We start from the raw sequence: 22,956 nt of genomic DNA, 5'->3' as shown, positions 1-22,956 counted from the left end.
TATTGTGGGAATTTTTGTCAAATGACAGTAAAAGCTGGGTGTCATCAGCATAGAGATTGGTGTGAAGCCCAGCTTTCTAAGTAATCAAGCTAACGCAGCAACATAAATGTTGAACAGAGTGGGACTAAGGCAGGATCCCTGAGGTACTCCTTTGGTAAGTTCCATGTTCAGTGATCGGAAAGGGCCATGACTGATGGTCTGAGTCCGGTGAGTGAGAAAGCACGAGATCCACTGAAAGGCTTGTCCTTGGATTCCAATTTCTCTAAGTCTCCTGAGAAGAATGGGATAAGAAACCATGTCGAAAGCCTCTGACAAATCCAGCAGCACTAGTAGAACTGCTTGTCCGTAGTCAAGGGAGAACCTTATATTGTCACTAATGGCAATCAATGCTGGCTCCGTACTGTTCATTGGCCTAAACCGAGACTGTGAGGAGTCAAGGCATCCAGTAGATTCGATATAGTCAGAGAGATGTTTATTAATATGCTTTTCCAATAACTTACTCAGAAGAGGTAGAAGAGAAATTGGACGATAGTTGGACAGATCCTCCATTGGCACATTAGCGTTCTTTCAGATGGGGATTATTTGTGCGGCCTTTCATTCGTGTGGTAGTTGGCCCTCATTCATGGAGAGATTCAGGATTGAGCAGACAGATGGGGACCACTGTTTATAGAGTAGAGAGGAAATTTTGGATTGAATGACATCCAAAGGGGAACCCGATTTAACTGTGTTCAACAGTGTCTCCACAGTATAAACTTTGAGAAGGGAGAAGCTTTCCTGTGATTGCACATTGTCAAGGATGGAGGACAGCGGAATGCAGTATCATTCAGAGGTTTCCTGTCTTTAGTGATTTTGTCATAAATTAGCTTGATTTTCTGTACAAAATAATTAGCAATTTTATCGCAGAGTTCTTGAGATGGAGCAACTTCATTATTGCAGGACTTCGGGTTGGTAAAGGATTTAAGGATTTGGTATCATTCTTTTGGTGCGCTCCCTACCTGGTTAAGTTGCAATGCAATATGGGCTCTGCGTGCGTTCTTTAGGTTCTTATGATAACGCGCCAGAGAGGTTTTATACCTTTCTTTATCATTTACGTCATGGAAATGACGTCAACGTCTTTCCAGATTTTTACAAAGACATATTTCCTTCCACAAATCTAGAGAGAACCACACTGCATGTGAGTGTTACTACGTAATGAACAGGGGTTCTGCCCAAATTACCCTCCCATACCTGGGCAAGGAGCATCACATGGATGAAAAAGTAGAACGAAAGGTACTGAGGGACAAATAAAGCAAAAGCTACTTCAAAACAGGAGACAATTTATTCACCTGTTTTCTTCAATCTTTTTATCAACAATGAATGATATGATTTTTACGAAGGACAAAGTATTGAATCACAGAAAGGGAGGTGACCAGACTATATACAGTAATCAAGACTTGTAATTACAATATATACAGAATATACAACTATGTACCCTAAACAAAAAGAAAAACAGGGGGGTAAAGAAAACACAATTAATTATCTGTCGACGCAGTCGCGGTCGCGTTTCCGCCAGTAGTAGCTTGTGGCTTCATCAGGACAAGGGTACTGAGAAATGAAGTACAAGTGTCTGGCTGAATTTGGGTATTTTTTCAATGGGCCCGCTGATATATGTTTTTTTAACTAAGGAATTGTAGCTGGCTCAACATTCCCTGATTCCAGGTGAACAATTGTCGGGAATGTATTCATAAAACAGTCAGGTGTTATTGTATGCTACTGTCTACAGAGACTATCAGGGGCCGTGGAAGGGATAGAGTTGACCCTAGGTCCCCTAATTTGGAAGTAAATTATAGAATGATCTGACCATGTGAGTGGGGAGGAGCTTCACAAAAGATGTTTGGAGAGTTGGTCAGGATAAGATCTAGCGTGTGTCCCGCTAGATGTGTAGGACCCTCGTTGATCTTTCCTAGTCCTAAAGTGGTCAAGTCGGCGAGAAACATAGAGACATCCTGAATAGAAGTGATCTCACTAGGTACATTGAAGTCCCCTAATAACAGGTTATGTAGAATGGAGATAATATGAGGGGCAATTAATTTCATCAATGGAGTGGTAAATCTAGGGGGTTACCTGGGGGCCAGTATACAGGGGCAACTTTCTAGCTGGAAAGGGTAGAAAATCAATTCTAAAAACTGCAATTTCTATTTTATCATGGTAACATTGCTTGAGAGTCAATACTTTAATAATGTATTATGCTTTCCCCTTCCTGGTTCAGATAGCAGTGGGGCCGGATTTCAAATTCCTTCTGGTTTCCTTTGCCTATTAGGTCACCCAGCACCACTTATGTTATCTTCCCATTTTACCAAATATTGGAGAAAACACTTACAAAGAAATGGACTAAGGTTAGAAGATTCATAGGCTTCTACTGCCCTATAAATAAATCTCAATAAAAGGTCCAGGTTAGGTAACTTCAGAAGATATTCCACAGTGGAAAGACATTTCTTTTTTCTTAATGATACTAGAGGGCACCAGTCGTAAAATATAAAACATTTTCAATAATTAAGGAGTGATTAGGGCATATGTAACATGTATTTTTTTCTCAGATAGCCCTTTGCATCTATTTTTTTTGTCAGATGCCAAAACGATTCTAGACTCCATTGTCACACTTGGTTTAAGTTTAAGTTTAAGTTTAAAATATTTGTCAAGCGCAACGTACACCTCGACGGTTTCTTGGCGCTAATGTAGCAGGCAGCCAGCTGAGCAAGAAAAGTCACTAGGACATCAACTGGAGAGGCAGACAGGGCTTATGAAAGAAAAGCCTGAGAAAATAAAAAGGTCTTCAGTGCCTTGCGGAAACTGGAATACTGAGTGAGGGATCTGAGATGGAAGGGGAGAGAGTTCCAGAAAATTGGGGCGAGAGTAGAAAATTTGGAGCCACCCTGTTTTTTTTTCCGGTAGCGGGGTACTGCTAAAAGAAGTTGTGCCGAGGAGCGGAGGTCTCTGCCCGGGACATAGGCCTTGATGGCAGAAGATATGAAAAAGGGGGCCAGGCCAGTCCTGGCCTGGAACGCCATGCAGCCTAATTTGAATAAGGCGCGTTCCCGCACAGGGAGCCAGTGGAGGGTTTTCAGGAGGGGGGAGGTATGGTGGAATTTGGGGAGACCAAAGGCCAGGCGGGCAGCCTGGTTCTGCACTAGTTGCAGTTTACGCAGGCTGTACTGAGGGATGCCATTGAACAAAATGTTCCCGTAGTCCAGGCGGGACAGGACCAGTGCGGACATAATTAGTTTGAGTGCAGAGAAAGAAAAGAAACGAGAGATGGAGCGGATAGTACGAAGAGTAAGAAAGCAAGACGAAACCACCGAACCAATCTGGGAGTGCAAAGTGAGTTTATCATTTAGCTTGATGCCAAGAGTCTTAACAGAGGAAGCAGGGGTGGGGGGAGAACCAAAGGAGGGGGGCCAAAAGAGAGAATTCCAGGGACTGGAGCAACCACCCGTCACCACAAGTTCCGTTTTATCGGGATTGAGTTTCAGGTGGTTGAAATTCATCCAGTCCCTGATGAAAGATAGAATAGATTGGAAATTAGAGATAGAATCAGGGGTAGAAGATAGATTGAAGATGAGCTGGAGGTCATCGGCATAGTTATATACCGTGACCTCCAGCTGCTGTAGGGCAAAGAGAAGAGGAGCGATATAAAGATTGAACAGTAAAGGAGAGAGAGAAGAGCCCTGGGGAACACCGCACTGGACCTGACAGGGGGTGGCTGAAAACTCCCCGAGATGGACCGCCTCGGTCCGGTCCCTCAAAAAAGATGAAAGCCAGATAAGGGCTGAGCCTCCTATGCCCGCCGCCTTGACACGGGAAAGCAAGATGGAATGATCCACCGTGTCAAAAGCGGCGGACAAATCAAGGAGGACCAGCGCCTGAGATCTGCCCATGTCCATACCCTCTCGGAGGGTGTCTAATACAGACACCACCACTGCCTCTGTCGAGTGCTTAGGCCGAAACCCAGCCTGACACAGAGCCAGCCTCCCATTCTCCTCGGCAAAGGAGCTGAGCACAGATGTAACATGTCGCTCAAGCACCTTCGCCAGAAAGGGGAGAAGGGAGATGGGGCGATAGTTGGCCATCACCGAGGGGTCGGCTCCTGGCTTTTTCAAAATAGGGACAATAGAGGCAGCTTTTAACGATGGAGTGACAACCCCTCGGGCCAATGAGTCGTTAAGGAAGCCCAGGGGAGGCAGGGAGCAGACAGTATAGACCTGCCGTAGGATATGTGCCGGGCATATGTCGGAAGGGGAACCGGATTTAATTTTAGGAAGGAGAGACAGAAAAAGTTCTTCCGAAAGGGGAGGAAAGGAATTTAACAAGGCTTGGGCAGGGGGCGGCAAGGGGTCAACAAAAGCAGAAGAAGGGGGGGGGATGTTAGATTTGATTGTCGAAATTTTTTCGACAAAATAAAGATTCAGTGAATCACAGAGTTTCTGGGAGGGGGGGGGTTTGAGAGAGGTCCTATCGGAGAAGGCCAGGTCGTGAGTAATGGCAAAGATCTCCTTTGGTTGATTCTCGGCCGCCAGAATTTTGGCCGAGAAATAAGCTTTCTTGGCCTCCGTGATGTGATGCTTGTAGGTCCCTAGAAGATGGACGTAGCGGGACCTGGAATCGGGGGAATAATCCCATCTCCATTTGCGTTCTGCCCTTCGAACCGAGAGCTTCAGATCTTTCAGCTCGTTGTTAAACCACCGATTGGCGTCTTTAGGGCGTCTAATCGAGGTGCGTCGAAGAGGAGCCAAGCAATCACTTCCTTCCATAAGGGCAGAGGTTCCCAAACTTTTTCGACCTGCGGCTCCCTCGACCCATTTGCCATCGCCCATGGCTCCCCACTGTTACTTTTTTGGGCGGATGAATGTAAGTCCGGTCTCGGGGGTCCTTGAATTTTTCTCCCTGAAAATAATTGGGATAAAGCTGATGGAGGTATTATAATCATACATGCAGGGTGTTTCGTATTACCAAGGCGGCACCTCTAATAAAATATTCCTAATTACACTTCTTTGCCCAAGCCTTTTTTACAGTACCCTCTCAAACATTTAATCCCACTTAAAGTGCTAGATATCAGACCTCTGCATGTAGGCCCCATTGCCAAAGTGTTTCTGCGCTTACAGAATATTTGCATGCACTTCCATTTCTAACCATGTCATACGTGCCAATACATCTGTCTCAGCAGGGTGACTCAAGATTTATTAAACCACGTTGCTTTATTTTTGCTGTATCCTCCCTAAAATTGCCTCCAAATCAATGCTAGTAAAATAAATTCCTTAGATTTTATTTTATTTTTAAATGTCTCTCTTTCTTACTTCCAAATGTTGGCATTATGCCGTATATGGTGTGTTACTTCCCTGTGCTCAAGGAGAGAGCAGGCCTGTCTGCAAATGTGTGGGTACTGAAAGAATTGTGTACTGGAAGTACCTATGATTCAAGTACAAATGTCAATACTTAATATTACTTAGTGTGTTTAATAGGCAGGACAAGCTGTACTTTCCTGATAACTTGCATTAGTGTAAAATGCATTTGGGAAAAAACGAAACTATTAATGAGTCTACCAAAATAAATCAGGCATCTTCCACTTACTTTGGGAGTGTTGGAACGTAGTGATCAAATGAAATATGGAGATCATCTCCCTGTACATGCCATCAAATAAGCACGATGTGTACAGCTTTAGGCATGTCACTTACAAATCTTCAACATCATGCGTTTAAGTCAAATTACTTTAACTGAAGCCAACAGACGCTTCAACATTAAATGCATTAAAGCGCTTGGTGTGCGGCTCCCTTGGATAGGTTTGACGGCTCCCCAGGGAGCCACGGCGCACAGTTTGCGAACCACTGCTTAGGGTCACCCACTACACATTCATAGGATTTTGAGCAACCGGTGCAGCCTGGTTTCTTGGGGAAACAAGTTTTAGTCACTTTTCGTCTGTTAAGGAAACTCTTAAATGATTTGCTTCTCTGTGACTCTTTTTAAAGATTTGGAACCATCTCCTCCTCAATTTTTTTCAGAGATATTAGGTGCCAACTTTTAATCAGATATGGTCCCAATCTCTTTCTAGAGGGCACACTGTGACGACATTTCTTTGGAAACCCTGATTTTCCACATATTGTTCATAAGGAAATGTCCTCAATTTCTAACTGATGGCTCCCGAGTGACAGAAGCAATTGCTACCAATTCATCCTGGCTGTCCAAAGACAGTGATCTGTATATGGAATGTGAGTATATCCTCAGCGTAGGACCTGAGACGAGCTGGTCAGGGTCAATCCCCTTCAATAGAAACTGAATCCCGCACCTTCCATTTGAATCTCTGGTTCCCTTTCCAAAACACCCCACACATCCTCAAATTTCCATTTTGGACTTTACCTTCGAGTATGTGCAACTGGGTCATAAGGTTGTTGAAGGTTGATTATGTTTCAATATTAAGTAAGGCTACCAAAGGGTCCTGTAACAATTCTCACATATCACCCCTCTATACCAATAAATAGTATATACCGCTCTGCCCAAGGGTGCAATACGAATTTACGTGGACGTTGATCAATTCCTTCTGATGCAGTAAGAGTTGTATGGTCTCTGCAGCGTGGCCCACGGACTGTGCGGTTGTTGGTTGTCCTGTTCAGCTTGACTTATGATGTTAGGTTACACATCTGGTGCAAGGAAGTCTGTGTTTTGCTAGAGCTGGGGGAGAGAGCAGCAGTGCCAGACCATGGTATAGAGGCTTTCAAATAGGGGTGTGTGCTCCCTATGGAGGGCTTGGATGGATCTCAGGAGGCACCCCAGGCTCTGGCAACAGGAGCATTTATTGTGCCCTTGGGGAACAGAGAAAAACATTATGCTTAAAACAGTGCTGTGGCTTTAGTGGATGAAAACAGAGTGGCAATGAGCAACTTTGCAATGGCTCATTATTAATGTCTTTTTCCACTCATGTCCTGGCTGAAAGTAGATATCAAAGTAGTTGGGTGCTGAAGCCTTCTAAATAACTCCCAAACTCACTCCCTTCATTTCTGATAAAGGATCACACTGGAGACGCTTTTAGGAAGTCCAGGCTGCAACTAGAATGTTGACAATCATATATTTGATTGTTTTTTTTTTTAAAAATGTGAATGATTTTTGCACGGTGAGGGGCATGTGAAGTGCATTGTTCTAGTAGATCTGACTCTCTCCCCACCACTGCACAGCAGCTGTAATTGCTTTATTGTGCTTATTTTTAACACATCTGCCACATCCTGTTCTTCGTCCTCCTTTGTTAGGGAGACCTTTGGATCATGGGTTTTTTCAGTTCATCATACTGTGAAACATCTATTTTTACTCTCTTAGATGATACCCTGCTTTGTTACAGTCCTCAGACATGTCAAATAACCTTTCTAGCTCAAGCTATGTCTCCAAGGTTCTGATTTCCACCAGGTGTACTGGGGGGAGACATTCCTTTAGAGAAAGCTAAATGCAGTCATTTTGCCTACTTTTTCTGCTCACAGAATTAGGGCTGATCGGTTACTCCATGGGTGAAGAAAACCAAAAAGCACAGTTGCATTTGGAAGCACTGTGAGTAGAGGGGCAATGTATTTAATGAGAAGTGCATCAAGGTTAATATGTTACACGAACCACTGAAGGTGCACTTTAAAGCAACTTACCCAGCACAGAAATCTGTGCACCACTTCTGCCTGCAGGGTGCTCCTGGCACTCTAGCAGTTTGGGGCCGCACACTTAAACTCCCCTACTGGGAAACTATCTTCAAAGAGTGCTGTCTTGGGAAAGCCTTTGTAATTCATTTAAGATAATTACTATTAGGTTAATTCCAATGGTTGACCCCTGCCACTGCCAGATGCACAAAAACTCTTTGCACTTGACATTCTTCAATATTTGGAACAAAAAATCTTGTTTTGCAGGACATTTCGCCTCCATTCCTCCTGTTATCCTATCCTGGGATTCAGATTTGCATCGTTTAATGCAGATTGAACTAGAATTGGCATAGACAATAGGTCTTGCCTGTGGGACCTTATAAGTATTTAGATGTGCTGTACATTATCCTGTGTGCTACAACATCTACTGTTCTTTAGCGTTGAAACTTTGACACTAATAGGCACATTATAGCACTGCATTGAGAAGTATTTATTTTAAGTGTTATTTTTGTACAACTGGTAGCCTGAACTCATATCTCTAAGTGCTTTTATACACGATAATAATGAAAAAAAGAGTTTTAGTGAAATTAATAATTTGCCTGATAACACAATTTAAGCGAGGAAGGCACAATGTGTCCAGGTTTTCTGGTTTCATTTTGTACAAATTAGCCAATAAACGGGTATCAATGTGTTTTTCCTTACACTTATGTTTGTTTTTATCTTAGTCCACTTTTCAAAATATAGTGCAAACTCGACTGGAAGGTTATTGGAGCAATTTACATGAGCACCAATTCCATTTTACAAGGTCACACACAATTGTTTATAGGGATGGTGAGATTATATGATGTCACAGAATTACAGGATGTTGCGCCGAGACTCGAACACGGTTCCCCAGTTATCAGCTCTGACTGGAACACCAGATCCTGGGTAGAGAAAGGCAGCACTCCAAATCTGAGGTGTGTGGGTTCAGACAGCACACATTTCTGCCTCTGCAAAGATTACATCTGGGGGTGTGAACTGACACATTGTTAAGACTGCTTGCTGATATTTAGGTAGTACAAGTCTCAATGGGTCTTATAGCTTTCCTAACACACAAAGAATACTTCAAACTCAATCAGGCACATCAAGTTTTTATTATTTAACTATTGTCAGGTAAAAACAAATACTTCAACAGAAATCTCCAGATAAACCTTAATTTTTAATGTTGACAACTATGCAACATCAAATCACTTAGATCAAAAGGAATTCAGAGTTAAGGTTCAGAGGCAGGCAGGTCTCTACGAGCAACGCCGCATCTTCTGCACAAGTCGCAATTCAATGCACAGCACAAAAATGTAAAATACACACCTTCCAGCCTCTACTTCAATACCCATATGCACACAATATCTTAGACAGAATTACTTAAGCAAACTAGCGACGTTTGTTAAACACCACGTTCAAAACACATACTAATTGCCTCAAAACAAACTTAGACATACCTACAGTACAACTCATTCTCACCGTCACCATGGCTACCAAGTTTTCAGTTTGCTTATGTGTGACATTTTCATGGTTTTATCAAGCGTATTTGTGACATTTCAAGCCTTAATGCGTGACACTCTGGGGACACTTTATCTGGGGTAGAACAAAGCAGTTATGTCTCTGTGATGTAATGAAGTGGAAGAATAAGCTATTGTCGACCTGCTTGGAGTCGCCCACACCTAATTAAGATCATAGGATGGGCACTACAACACCTCCCACACACAATCCTATGAAACTAAAAACAACACTATACATGATAAGCATTCATGCAACACAAGCTCTTTGTTATCAGTGCTATTGCAATATCAGTAGTTGTTATTAGTACTCTTGCCAGCACTGACTACCTTTTATGGAAATGACTAGATTCAGAGCTAAAGTTAAATAATGACAAGATCCGTAGAACAAGAAAATGTAACTGGTCATTGTTGGTGCCTGAAGAACATAGGACTGAATGGCTGGGGAATGAGACCACTACAAAACTATTATAATTTGTTTGTTTTATAGCAAACAAGGGACATTATGCTGAGATACTCTAAGTGTCCATGCCGTGTATAGTGCCTGATGTGTTTAAGTCTGTGAAGACATTTTATATTATATATTTTTTAATATATCATGGATCGGCTTAAAAATAATAAATGGCACCATTCTTTGTATAGCACTTTTCATGAGTAGCAGCACGCCAAATAATTTTTTATGCACGAGGAGAATCAAAGGATGTAAAGCGATGCAGAGCCTAAAACCTGGCTCCCCAGTTCTAAAGTCAGCAGCTCTTCTCATAACGTCTTATCCTTTCTTACATTTTAATAGTGGAAACACAGGGAAACGTAATGATTAGAAATCAGTGGGGGGATACCTCACTTTACATTCATATATTCACACCGTGACTGTAGCAAACAAGACGTGTGATCAAAATGCAGCTTTTAGGAAAAGATGTCCTGTCACTTTAAATGCTGGACTATGAGGTTAACTCCTTCCTGCTCGTGTGGCCTGAATTTGGCCCACTAGCGATCATCCAATACAATCAGTGGCTGTTGGTTGTCATGGTGGAAGCTACGCACTAAGGTGTTCCTTCCATCCGCCACAGGACTGGTAAGGAGGGACCCACCATCTCCGTAACACACATTCATAACCAAACCACACTAGGCAAACAATGGAGGAAGGACCAGTCAACTCTATCAAAGAGGCAGAGATAGTGCCTCAGCCTTGCTGAATAACATTAAAAAACTTCACCTCTTACCTGAGCCTCAGCACAAACCACAGCTGCTAGTGCTGCAATGAGAACCAGTGCAGATTGCAGCAAGTCATGCAGAAAGGGCGCATTCTCAGGTGTATTATTTAAAATGTTACATCCAGTATAGCCTTGCCAAGTGCAAAACATTTTGAAACAAAAGATGAAAAAAGAGTTAGTATAACACGAGATTCGTGGCAAAGAGGGCAGGGGGAATGGGAGAGGTGTTGATGAAATAGTACCTGCATTGCAGCAGACGGGCACTGATCAAGTAGAATTAATCTGTGCTTGTCCGGTGCTCCTCAGCTAGGAGCGGAAGTGACATATGGAGTGCTCGAACCAATCAGGAGGCACCAAAGAAGAGCGAAGCTGGAGTCAACCTGTGGTAGGCAGCAGGCGGGATTAAAGTCCTTTACTGAATACAGCATGTCTTAAAGACATCTCATTCACTGCCTACGTTCAAAATAAAAAATAATTTCACCCATCTTTAACCAGAGGGTTACGTTCCGATCCCTGTGCTAACAGGAGTTGTAGCCTGGGATTGGACTTCTGTGTTGTGTGATAATTATCGTACCCCCAGTTTTCGCCAGATAAAGCTGAGCAAAATTTATGGGTTAAGAGGCTCTTTACATAAATGTGTGATAAATTACTGTGACATAGTGGAAATCTGAGCCTCAGTCTTGTAAAAAGGGAACAATTATCAATATTCGCTTTACAGTTGGGTCTACGTTCCATGAGTCTAGGTGTCCTCAGTTTTGTCAATTAATAAACTGAGATGCAGGAAGATAGTGATTTACACAAGACCACATCATTTTCCAAAGCCCAAGCTGAGATTGCAACCCTGCCATATGCCTTCTCTGCTAGAGTTGACTGATCACTGCATGCAAGAAGAATGCCTGTACTGGGTGAATGTATGACATTGTTCTGCATTCTGTCCATCAACTGTTGTTTTTGCATTTGTCACCCGAGTGGGAGGGGTATGCTCAGACGTGAGTCTCGTGCTCTCCATGCCACTAGAATCAAGCTATCCTGGCCGATGAGGGCTGAAAGCCCAAAACCGGTCCTAGGATTCTTGTTTCCAGTCTAGGGAGGACCTGGCTGGGTAGTTCGGGCTGGACTGTTCCCATGGGGCACAGGGTCAAGACAGATTTGCATATGGCTGGGTTCAAACTGGAATGACATGGTGAGCAAACAAATGATGGATTTAGGCCCAGATCTCTGTACTGGGGTGAATGTATGACATTGTTCTGCATTCTGTCCATCAACTGTTGTTTTTGCATGTGTTACCCCAAGTGGGACGGGTATGCTCAGACGTGAGTCCTGTGCTCTCCATGCCACTGGAATAAAGCCATCCTGACTGATGAGGGCTTAAAGCCCGAAACCAGTCCTAGGATGCTTGTTTCCAGTCCAGGGAGGACCTGGCTTGGCAGTTCGGGCTGGACTGTTCCCATGGGCACAGGGTCAAGACTGATTTGCATATGGCTGGGTTCAAACTGGAAAGGCACGGTGAGCAAAAAAACGATGGATTTAGGCCCAGATCTCTGTACTGGGGTGAATGTATGATATTGTTCTGCATTCTGTCCATCAACTGTTGTTTTAGCATGTGTTACCCCAAGTGGGACGGGTATGCTCAGACATGAGTCCCGTGCTCTCCATGCCACTGGAATCAAGCTATCCTGGCTGATGAGGGCTGAAAGCCCGAAATCGGTCCTAGGATGCTTGTTTCCAGTCCAGGGAGGACCTGGCTTGGCAGTTCGGGCTGGACTGTTCCCATGGGGCACAGGGTCAAGACTGATTTGCATATGCCTGGGTTCAAACTGGAATGCCATGGTGCGCAAAAACAACAATGGATTTAGACCCAGATCTCTGTACTGGGGTGAATGTATGATATTGTTCTGCATTCTGTCCATCAACTGTTGTTTTTGAGTTTCCAGCTTCAGGCTTTAATTTGACATCCTTATGCATGTAGTCTAGGGTTACATTAACTGAGAAAATTTTAATTGCAGCACCAAATGGCAATGATTTGTAATAGAAAAGTCCAGCACTGGAAAAATGAACCTCGTTAACATGGAGAGATCTGACAATACTAACCACATCTCTTGCTGATCTCTTCTGCGTTTTTCATGCAAATTTTTATTTTACTTTATTATTACGTTAATACATAATTTAGGTGAATTTCCCTAATAGTACAACATTGACCTAGAGGTTAAACTAACCTTCCCTGCCTATCACTTTTACAATTGTGACTTTTGTGGATCATAATTGACAGCGAAGAACACAACAAAAGCAGGGTACACCTGGATATGATGAACCACCTCCTTTGACCCTACTTGCAGTGTTTGAATCACAAAATGTGTATATTAGTAAGTACAAGTGAAATTGTGATAGATGTACAGGCACCAGCATGTTGTTGCCATGGTTTCTTACACTGGCAGGGGATCTTCCTGACATGGGTTCCAGAACTGTTTTTCAAGATGCATGCCTCTGAGTTGACAAGTTGTTCACAGAGATGAAATGAAGAGATCAGGCTGCAGTGAATAACCAAGCACACGCCATAGAAAGAGTTAAATCTTGCAGAATGACCAAGTTTGTGCACATCTGCTTTAATGCAGATTCTTCCAGGAATCTGTAAGTAATCTAGTTTCATTTCGTAAAAGGTGCTACATAAGCAGTTGTTCTCTGGGCTTGCTCAGGGAATAAGGAACGCTCTTCTTCCCGAAATCAGAACTAACCCTTCGATTGCCACATGAAAAAAAGAAGTCAAAGGGTTGCTCCTGAATAGCTACCTGCAACAATAGAACTGAAGCCACCCAAACTAACTTTTACTTCTGGTTTACAGCACTGATTTTAACATTCAACAATGCGATTTGTACTGTTTTATACGTTTTATTTTTTTCGCTTTCTGCTTGCCTGATTACCTATATGTTAGTATTTATACCTTCTCCTGTTTATCTTGCATGCTTTTATGCACAGCACTCTGACATGTTCATGCTATATAAAACCTTTCAAATATATAAATATTTGCACACAGAGAATATTTCCATGAAAAAGCAGCCATATTGTGGTACGTATGGCTGATGTTTGAGTCTATTTATCTTGCTCTCTCTCTTTCACTCTTTCACTCACAGACACATAGGGGGTCATTAGGATGGCCCGCCATCCTCGTGGTAATAGGGACCGCCCGCCATAAGGGCGGGGGTCCCGTGGGGGGTATTAGGATGTGCCCGCCACAGTGGCGGGCACATCCTGTATTTTTAGCATTGTGGCATTTGCATTTACAAAGCGGCAGGCACCGCACGGTGCCTGCTGCTTTGTAAATGCAAATGAAGGGGGGTACCACAGGTACCCCCCTGTGTGCACCCCCCACCTCACCTGTGGGCCCCCATAGTGAAGACCGCATGCCTTTCCGTGCGGAAAGGCATTTTCAAAAGCCCATTGTAATATGGCTGGCGGTGTCTGATAGACACCGCCACCACATTATTCCTTTTCCGCTCCGGCCGCAATGCGACCGGGGTGAAAAAGCGGCGGACGGTCTTTCCGTCCGCCGAGGTCCCCCACCATACTAATATGGCGGGGGGGAAACTAGAGTGGATGTCGGGCGGATTGCCCCCGCCAGGCTGGCGGTGGCTACCGCCAGCCTGGCGGGGGCAATCCACCCGACATCATAATGGGCCCCATAGTCTGTCTCTCATACATTCTCTCATCGCCCTCACTATTTCTTTGTCTAAGTGCAACAGGGAGAATGTACACCTCTTGATGGGTGTGATGGAAGGATTTGTCTTTTGTTTAACATTGTAGCTTATAGAGCATGAATCACTCGCCTTCGGGCGTCATAGTATTGTTGAGACTTTTGGGAGGATCCCAATAAAACAATTTTCATTTTAGAAAACTCAGGGGCATATCATCAAAAAATGGCATTAAAATGATCTCTGCTTTAGCGGCAGGAATGAGCTTGATAATATGCCCTTGTCAATTCCCATAAAAGCCAATGTTCTGGTGTGAACATGGGCTTCTATGGGAATTTTCTACAGCATATTATCAAGCCCATTATCGTCACTTTATCGGCAGTTTACCGTCTTAACCCGGCGATAATTTTAACTCGGGTCTTGATAATATGCACCTAAAAAGTTGGCGGGTAACAAAAAAATAGAAAATAACATGGACTGTTTGAGGGCAGCCGAGCCGACCCTAGCACTGACACTTCACTGTCTGCTGAGGACCAAACATGGCTTTGCAGGGGAAGTGCTTGCAGATGTGATTGTCTACTTTGAGCATTGTTGACCGTGGCGTGTGAGGTGATAGACTGCCATGGTCATGCATTGACTGAAGGAATGTTGTTACTGAGACAAGATGGCTGAGTGACTTAAGGTTCGCTGTTGGCACCTTCTGTGATCTACAAGTTAGAAGTTTCAATCCTGGCAAGTCCAGCTCAGCCTTGCATCCTGCAAGGTTGTAAACTCGGTGCAGTTAACTGGATAATATGAACCCAGGCTGTTTACAGCACTTACAAATGGCAAAAGGGTGATTTGCCACCCAATACAAAAACAAGTCATTAGTAAAATCTGACCCATTTTCAGAATTACCTTTTTACATTTACAGAGCTACTTAACTACACTTCGTTTCAGACCAGAGAGAAGTAATTTGAAAGGGAATCTGATAAAATATTTCAAAAGCATCTCTCTTTCTGTCCATATACTTTGCTGTTGCCCCCTTTGCATTTCATTTTTCCACTGCTCTGTACCTCTATCCTGGCTAATGTCAGCACGGACCCACAGCACGCCTTAGTGATTTCCGTATTTCAGTAGGGGGATAAGACACCTCAAAAGATGCTGCCTCCTCCCTTACTTGTACATCCTATCAACTTATTTGCAGTGGTCAATCTCTCTCATGTTAACCATGTTCCTTCCTTTTCTACATGGAACAATAGTCGTTCTCAAGTTGGAAAATACAAAGTTGACAATTCCCAAAAGTGCTTAGGAGTACCCCATAGAAGTGCAGCAGTAGTACTCTTTTACATACTCTTCCATGCCTTTGTAAGTTGGAAATATAGCAATAGTAGGAGTGGAAAGCTGGACTTTTCAGAACCTAAAACATCCAACTTTGTATAGGCAAAAGTGCAATGAGAGCACAGTCCTTTCTATTTGTAGTAACTGTAAATACATATTCCCTGAATATTCACATTTTATTCCCATTCTGTATGTTTGGCACAAACTCACAAAGGCATTAAAGAATCCGTAAAACAGTACTACTGGACTACTACTTTATGACCCAAAATACTTACTCTTGTATAAATCATTGGGAGGATGTGTTTCTTTCCAGTCTGCAGGGAGGCGGTGGAGCACTAGGGACGGTAATCCAGCATGCAGCTGACAAGGCATACAATGTGGCCTCACACCTCAGGCATGGAGTCTCTTTTGCATGCAGAATGATATCTGATCACATAAGTATTCTCAGTAGAGGAATACCAATTTTGGGGCTCACCCACTGCTACCTACATTTGCAGCTCTGTTACTAGTTGTCAGAGCTCTGGCCCATTTACACTCTTACCCAGATGCAATGATCTTTTTTTGGAAGCATGAGAGGTAAAGGGAGAAAACTATCAGTCGTCCAGAAGTTCCAAGACATTGCAACCAATTGGGTCACACAATAATCCAAACCACAACTTAACATAGGATTAGTGAGGCTTCACTCATAAATTCAGAAATAAGTGTAGATAGACCAATGAAATCTTACCATAAGAGTACAAAACAACTAAACATGACCACATCTCCTGAAGAGATTCGCCCCATACAGAAGGAAGAATACTGCCAATTCAATAATCATCCAACAGAAAATGAGGAAAAAGAATTGTGAGTTAAATTGCGTCCATCGATTTTCAAAAGAAAGCATTAGTCCTGTCTTTCCCTATACTATTTAATCAGAGACCAACTATTCTCGCAAGCATTAGATCTCACAATAGGAATAAAAGAAGAAGGGTGTCAGCTTCTGGAGTCTTCAGTAGAAAATATTCAAGCATTGTGTCAAGTAGCCTAAAGCCAAATATGCAGAGCATAGGTCTTCACCCTACCAAGTCTCAAGATGTCTCCCCTAAGAGGAGAAAAATACAGAAATTAATGTTCTCCTTCACTAAGCACAGCATGATATAAATTGCATTCAATGTAGACAATCCCACGGGATTCCTTTCCCAGGACATTTTCCAATTCTTCGGCACAAATTGGACACTATCACCTTCTTTCCCACATCAATAAGTAACAACTTTCTCTTGTCCTCCATGGGAACTCCTCTACTCACTCATTACCGCAATTATCTCTGCCAGCTCCATCTTCTCATACCTTGGCATCTATTATAACTAAACTCCTTAATGCTAGCTAATGAGGCTTTGTCCACGCCTTCAGTCGAAATAAAATGCTACAAAACATTCCACAGTGGAGGTTGAACACAATCAGAACGTGAGACTGCAACATGAGCTGGCACTGAAACATAACACAAGGCTAGAATGAAATGACACATGAACTTAAATTAAAATGCACATTGCGCCTGAAATTAATAACTAACTTTAGCAAATGCACTAGGTTACAAATACGTGTCCAAAATGCAAATGCATCACAAATTAAATCTTATAACACATGAATAATGTAAAAACGATCAAGAAAATACTCTCAAGTGAACATGATATCAAGTTACACCTAAATCTTCTAAACATTAGTATGCACATTTAATTTCATTCGTTTCGCTGTAAATCATCTCATGACTATAGATCTCCCCTATTCATTAATAAATCAGGACATTAGATTTCTCTATTGGTCACAATTTAAGCACACATTTATAAGCTGCATCTATTTTGCGTGAAGCACTTTATATATGCAGTACTCCAACTTTACCTATTAGTACATTAATCACACAAAATACATTTGGGTGCTGCCTACTCATAGATATGATGCACTCCTACTTAGTTTCAAGGTGGGATCAAATGTATACATCTCCACCAACAGTGTTGCAATTGCATATAATTTGTGGAAGATATGAGCTCCCTTCCAGGATAAGCTCTATGAAACCACAGAAATGCCAGAAGTGCGCTATACAAAGACCACTAACTTAACATAATCTTGCAGATCAGGTTCTATACCATTAGAGATCACTTGGAAATGATCTCCAGAATGTGAGGCTCAGCCATGATCACATTTTCTTTTTATGAATGTTCCATGTCTTGTTCTTGGGCCAAGCCAGTGTACCAGGGATGCGATCTTGTTTGCCTCAGACCTCCTGGTTTAATTCTCCACACTTCAGGTGCATGTTTGAATGCTACAGACTGAGAACATGGACTGAGAACATGGAGCTTTACATGTACATATTATATATATATATATATATATATACATATATATCCTTATAGCGGAGAAGGAGAGGTTGATCGGTTTGTCATACAGCATCTCAACTCATAAAGACTAAAGCAACAAGTATGACATTCTGGAGAAATATCTGTTTACAAGTTTGTGTGTGATCTACTGGTCATTTGTAAGGCTACAAGTAGGAAGGTGCCAAGTTTAGGGACATCCCTAGTTTAGGATGCCAGCACCCTCACCCACTGACGTAGCATGCATCATCATTTGGAACCTGCTCCTCATCAGGTGGAGGTACAATATCCAATGGGCATCATTACGGTGCACTTTACAGAGCTTTTTTATCCTAAGCCCAGAAAGCCAATTGGGCCTGATGAAGTATCCCCATGTGAGAATTCTCTTCTTTCCATCCAGAGGGTTAGTAGGAAGAGATTGGGTCAATCACAAATGAGTTGATAAAAATTACCTATGGCAATCCCTAATGTGTAATGTTATTAATGTCTTGATTCCATGGTAAGATTAAAATTAGTAGTGGATTCGCTGGCACAATTATCCACAGAATCAGAATCGGTCGACATGTTTCTTTTTAGTGGCCTCATAGTATCCGTGGCATTCATCAGCATCAGCACCAGTCCAAAAGATGTAATCCTATTGTGGGATAGGTTGTTGGAAGTCTACTATTGACATGCCTTAAGTCTTGTTGCAAAATGCTATAAAAAGTCATATGAAGATCTGTGGTAAATAAAGCCCTTTACAGATGCAAATGGAAGCCATAGAAGTTGATGAAAGTAATGCTACTTTTTCTTCTTCCTTCAAAGGCAGATTTCCACAAATTCATCTTTCAGCTGTAGTTCGAGCACCAGAGTAGTGAAAAGTGTTCCTTTTCTGTCCTGTTCATTTGAACAGCATTAGAACACATGGAGTTTTTGGGCAGAAGCCAGGTCAATCAAAGAAACATTTGGTATCATTACCCCAGGCCTACACACACATTCTCTAATAGTAAATACAGTCATGTTAACATACAATCAGGCCGTGAATTGCCTGCATTCCTTAGGGTATCAAAAACATTAACTCAGATGTGGCTGAACTTTTCAGGTATAGTTACTTATATTTTTGTGTTGTTGATTCGAGAATGTTTTTAAGTGCTCTGTCACATGGAAGTATGTGAACACTGCACAAGTAAAGTATTAGTAATAATAAAACAGAGCAAAAGCAGATAACATAACCCAGACAAGAACCAGGGAGATGGAACTATTACTCAATGAAAAATAGCAGTCTTTAGGAAAGGAAAGGAACCAAATGTGTATATTGTAGACAGGGTCAGCATTGAGCAACTACTCATTAGGAAGGTATATTCTAACAGGAGTTATTAAATGTCTGTGGAAGGACATAAATTTGGCGCTCAGTGTCAATTTGTTCTGTATTGAGATTCAGAGGGTGGTAGCGGCGCTTGAGAATGGCTGACGTGGCATGTGATGTTCTGACATCACGATTTTTCTAGAGTAGTTTGTGTACCTGCTGCGCCTATCTCTCTTAAGCTAGTTCAACTGATAGGGTGGAGTGTTTAGATGCAGTACTTTGTACGGAGACAAAGCAGCTTGAACATCAATTGTGACCCAATGTAGACCTGAAATCATGGATGTGATGAAATGTGTAAAAAAATTATTAGAGTTTGCCCATATTCTGGAAAGTGATTTTCAGTGGGTAAAGTGATGACAGACCCACACCCGACAGGAATGCATTTCCAAAGTCTAGTCTCGATGTTATTAAAGTATACTATTCGATGTGACTCCATCTGAACAGACGCCCCCCGCACCTAGGTGAGGGGCGCCCTTAGTCACGCCATGGGCCAGAGCCCCGCTTGGCCCAGGAGGTGCAGGTAAGGGGACGGGGCTGTGATGTCATTGGGGGGGGCTGTGGCTACCTGGAAGGCCAATTAAGGTGGCTCACCAGGGTTTCCAGTGCCTTTTGTCCTCTTGGACCTAAGGCGGAAGCAGGTGGCATCTGCCCGTTGTCAAGCCTCACGGACTCTGGAACAGCGGTGGCGTTCCAGCAGATAGATCAGGAGGGGCACAATTTGGCGCAGTTTGCTCCATCAAAGGAAAGTGGTGCTTTTCCATCAAGACATGTTGCATCTCTCGGCAAGGGACATGAGCTTTTTATCCAGACTATAATGGGGGCAATCGTGGAGCACAGTCTGTGGCAGATGGGGAGGGTGAGTGCGCCAGTGAGCTTCTCCCCCTGTAACAAGGCCCTGACAGATGACAACAAGTGGGGATGCACAAGAATGGGGGTTCAGAGACTGGATGGACCTCAGGAGGGGGTAGGATTCGCATGTACACCCGACAGGCAGTGAAGGTGGACTGACCTGCAAGTGGTCCTGGACTCTCCTGCTTTAAAGTGCCACGTATGGACTGACTAGAACCTTGGGGAGACAGACAATTTTCAGGTATCCTGGTAGGCAGGTGCGCCGGTGTGCTATGCAATGCCCTGGATTTCAAGTAGTGCAAGAGCTTACTGTGGCGCGTTGGAGCCTCTGGCACAATGTGCACAGCGGAGGGGGGCTGGATGTGGTGAGAAGGTCAAGGCAAAGGTCAAGTTCAAGATCAAGTTTAATGTCGTGCCTATTTGTGTTACTGACTTCTACCTGTTGATGCCGCTAAAGTGTGTTTTATAAATATAACATATATGCAAGCATAGAATATTTCTCCATTTGTATTGGTTTTGGTTTGAATAACCTTGTTTGATGTGAATAAAAGGCTATGCTTTCGACAACATAATGTGAATCTAAGCTTTCTTTGGGACAGCGGTGCAGGAAGGAAGGGGGAAAACTTTGGGTGGTGTGAGTAGCACAGTGTGTGCGTACTATAGTAACGTGCCTGCTTTCCTGGAGGCCACCAAAATAATTTTCAAATGCAATGCAGTGCCTCTGCTTTCCCTATGTGACTCAGTAACACCCCCTCCCCAAAATCTGGGGTCGGTATCTGATCAATAGTTTGTAACTTCAATTGCTGTCACAAAACATTGATACACCTGTTTCAGAATTGCAATTACTTGCTGGACACCTCTTTCATCTCCCCTATGGGTGGTTCAGAAATAGTGGAAGAAGCTCTTTCACAAGTTTCAAAGATTATCCTGACTTGTAAACAGATTTTGTGGAGAAAGCTCTTTAGAGGCGCCACCCCTTTTATTGTAAGAGTTTTATACTTCTGGCCCTTGGATCCTCATAATGGATGAAGGAATAATGGATCAGAATTATGAAATGCACAGTGACCCCAGAATGTACCCTGGAGCTAAAGTAGTATGAGTTAACTGAAAGATGAGCAAATAAGACAATTAGTACACAGAAGAAAGAAGGATGTTGCATACGACAAAGTGGTTTATAGAATGGCACACGTGGGAGGAGAAAAGAAAGTAAATGTGTGACAAGGAGGAGAGGAGACAATGTTTAGAAATATGTTATACCCTACTAAGTTGTATTTGCATGTACTCCAGCCCTGCTGCCTCTAGCTGCTCAACCAGAGTGAGAGATGGTAATGGAATGTTGGTGTGACTGATGCGTGGAATGCCTGGGTGCCTGAGTGGATGAGTGGTGACAGTTAGAGATGGGCTGAGCAGCTAGGCAGGCTTCTCTTGGTGGGGCTGGTACCACACCAGTGCTGGCTGGACTCAAGACTGATGTAACTTGAACTTTAGACTAAATAAAGAAGACTTGAAAATTCCTCCTGGCTCCTGGTGTCTACCTTTACAGGACACAACAAAACTCATGTCTGGTTCACAACTGTAGCTCCCGATTTGGGGTTTTTCATGTATTTTACACATAAATAAATTGTGACAAAGATGTTGGGGCGTGAGTTGTGGACTGCTTTGTGACGCACACAGGGACTTCTAAGAGCCCTCTTCTATAGAGGAACCTAGTTTAACTTAGTAAAATGGTCCGAAATGGGCTTCTGTGAGGTAGGCCCAGCACCATTCTGTCAGTTGAGTCCTGAATGAGGTGCAGTGAACACAAAAATATTTAGGAAGAACAAAACAATTGTCGTTCCCTGGGTTAATACGGGTAGAAATAGGAAGGAGGAGAAACATCTTACGTAGGGAAGTAATATCAAGCACTCAAGCCAGGAATAGTTACATTGGTGATTTGAAGTTAGAAAGAAAAAGGCAAGTAAAAAACGAAGGCTGCTTGAGAATCATCTGTGTAACCACTGATATCTGTAGCATGGAAGCTGTGGTACTGTGTCCACACGAAACTGGAAGCACACAGGTAACCATAGCAGAAGGAGTTTAATAAAACGAATAATCATATAGGGCCATATGTATCAATCAAACTTGCATTCGCAAATGCCGAAATACGCAGAATTTCGGCGTTTGCCGAATGCAATTTTGCCAAATGTTATGTATTAAGGCAAAATAAGGAATCGCAAAATTTGTGATTCCTTATTTTGCGATTGCATTTAAGCAATCACAAATTTTGCGACTCCTTAAATGCAATGTAAGAAGCATCAAAAAAGTGCAATTTGGCCTTAAGGAATCGCAAATTACCACCAACTTCAAGTTGGTGGTAATTTGCGATTTCTTTGAAAAATGCACTTTTTTGCGTTTTTCAAAGTGCAATGTGAAGCACATACATGCCCGTGCGCCACATGTGCACTCATGCTTATTTCAGGGGTGCATCAGGGTGTCCTTTTGACACCCCTGGACCCTGAAATTATTCTCAATTTGTGATTCTCAAATTGCAAATCACAAATTGAGAATAACTTCCCATTCATTCCTATGGGCCTCCTGGCCCATAGAAATGAATGGGAAAGTATTCCTTAATTGCGATTCGCAATTTGCAAATCGCAATTAAGGAATATTAAGATATCGCTAAAAAATTGCGATTTTTTTACATTCATCCCTATTTGCAATTCTCAAATAGCGATTTCTAAAAAATCGCTATTTGAGAATCGCAAATCAGGATTTTGATACATATGGCCCATAAATCCTTAGAAAAGAGTCTTTATTCTCACCCACAGGAAAGTGTTGTAGAGTAAAGGGGAGTGACCAAGCTAAAGTAAAAAAGAGAAGATGCCAGGGACAGTGGTTGGAAAATGCTTGGAAGAGGCTTGGAGAAGTGCTGGTGCAGCAAGGCATGAAAGGCAGGGAATGAAAGGAGGTGGGGAGAGAGAGAGAGAGAGAGAGAGAGAGTTAGTTTCATATAATTATATTGAGGTTGACAATATTAACC

Source organism: Lissotriton helveticus, chromosome 5_1 (genome assembly GCF_964261635.1).
Source record: "Lissotriton helveticus chromosome 5_1, aLisHel1.1, whole genome shotgun sequence".
Classification (NCBI taxonomy): domain Eukaryota; kingdom Metazoa; phylum Chordata; class Amphibia; order Caudata; family Salamandridae; genus Lissotriton; species Lissotriton helveticus.
The sequence above is the reverse complement of the archived record's forward strand: the minus strand, read 5'-3'. Positions refer to the sequence as shown.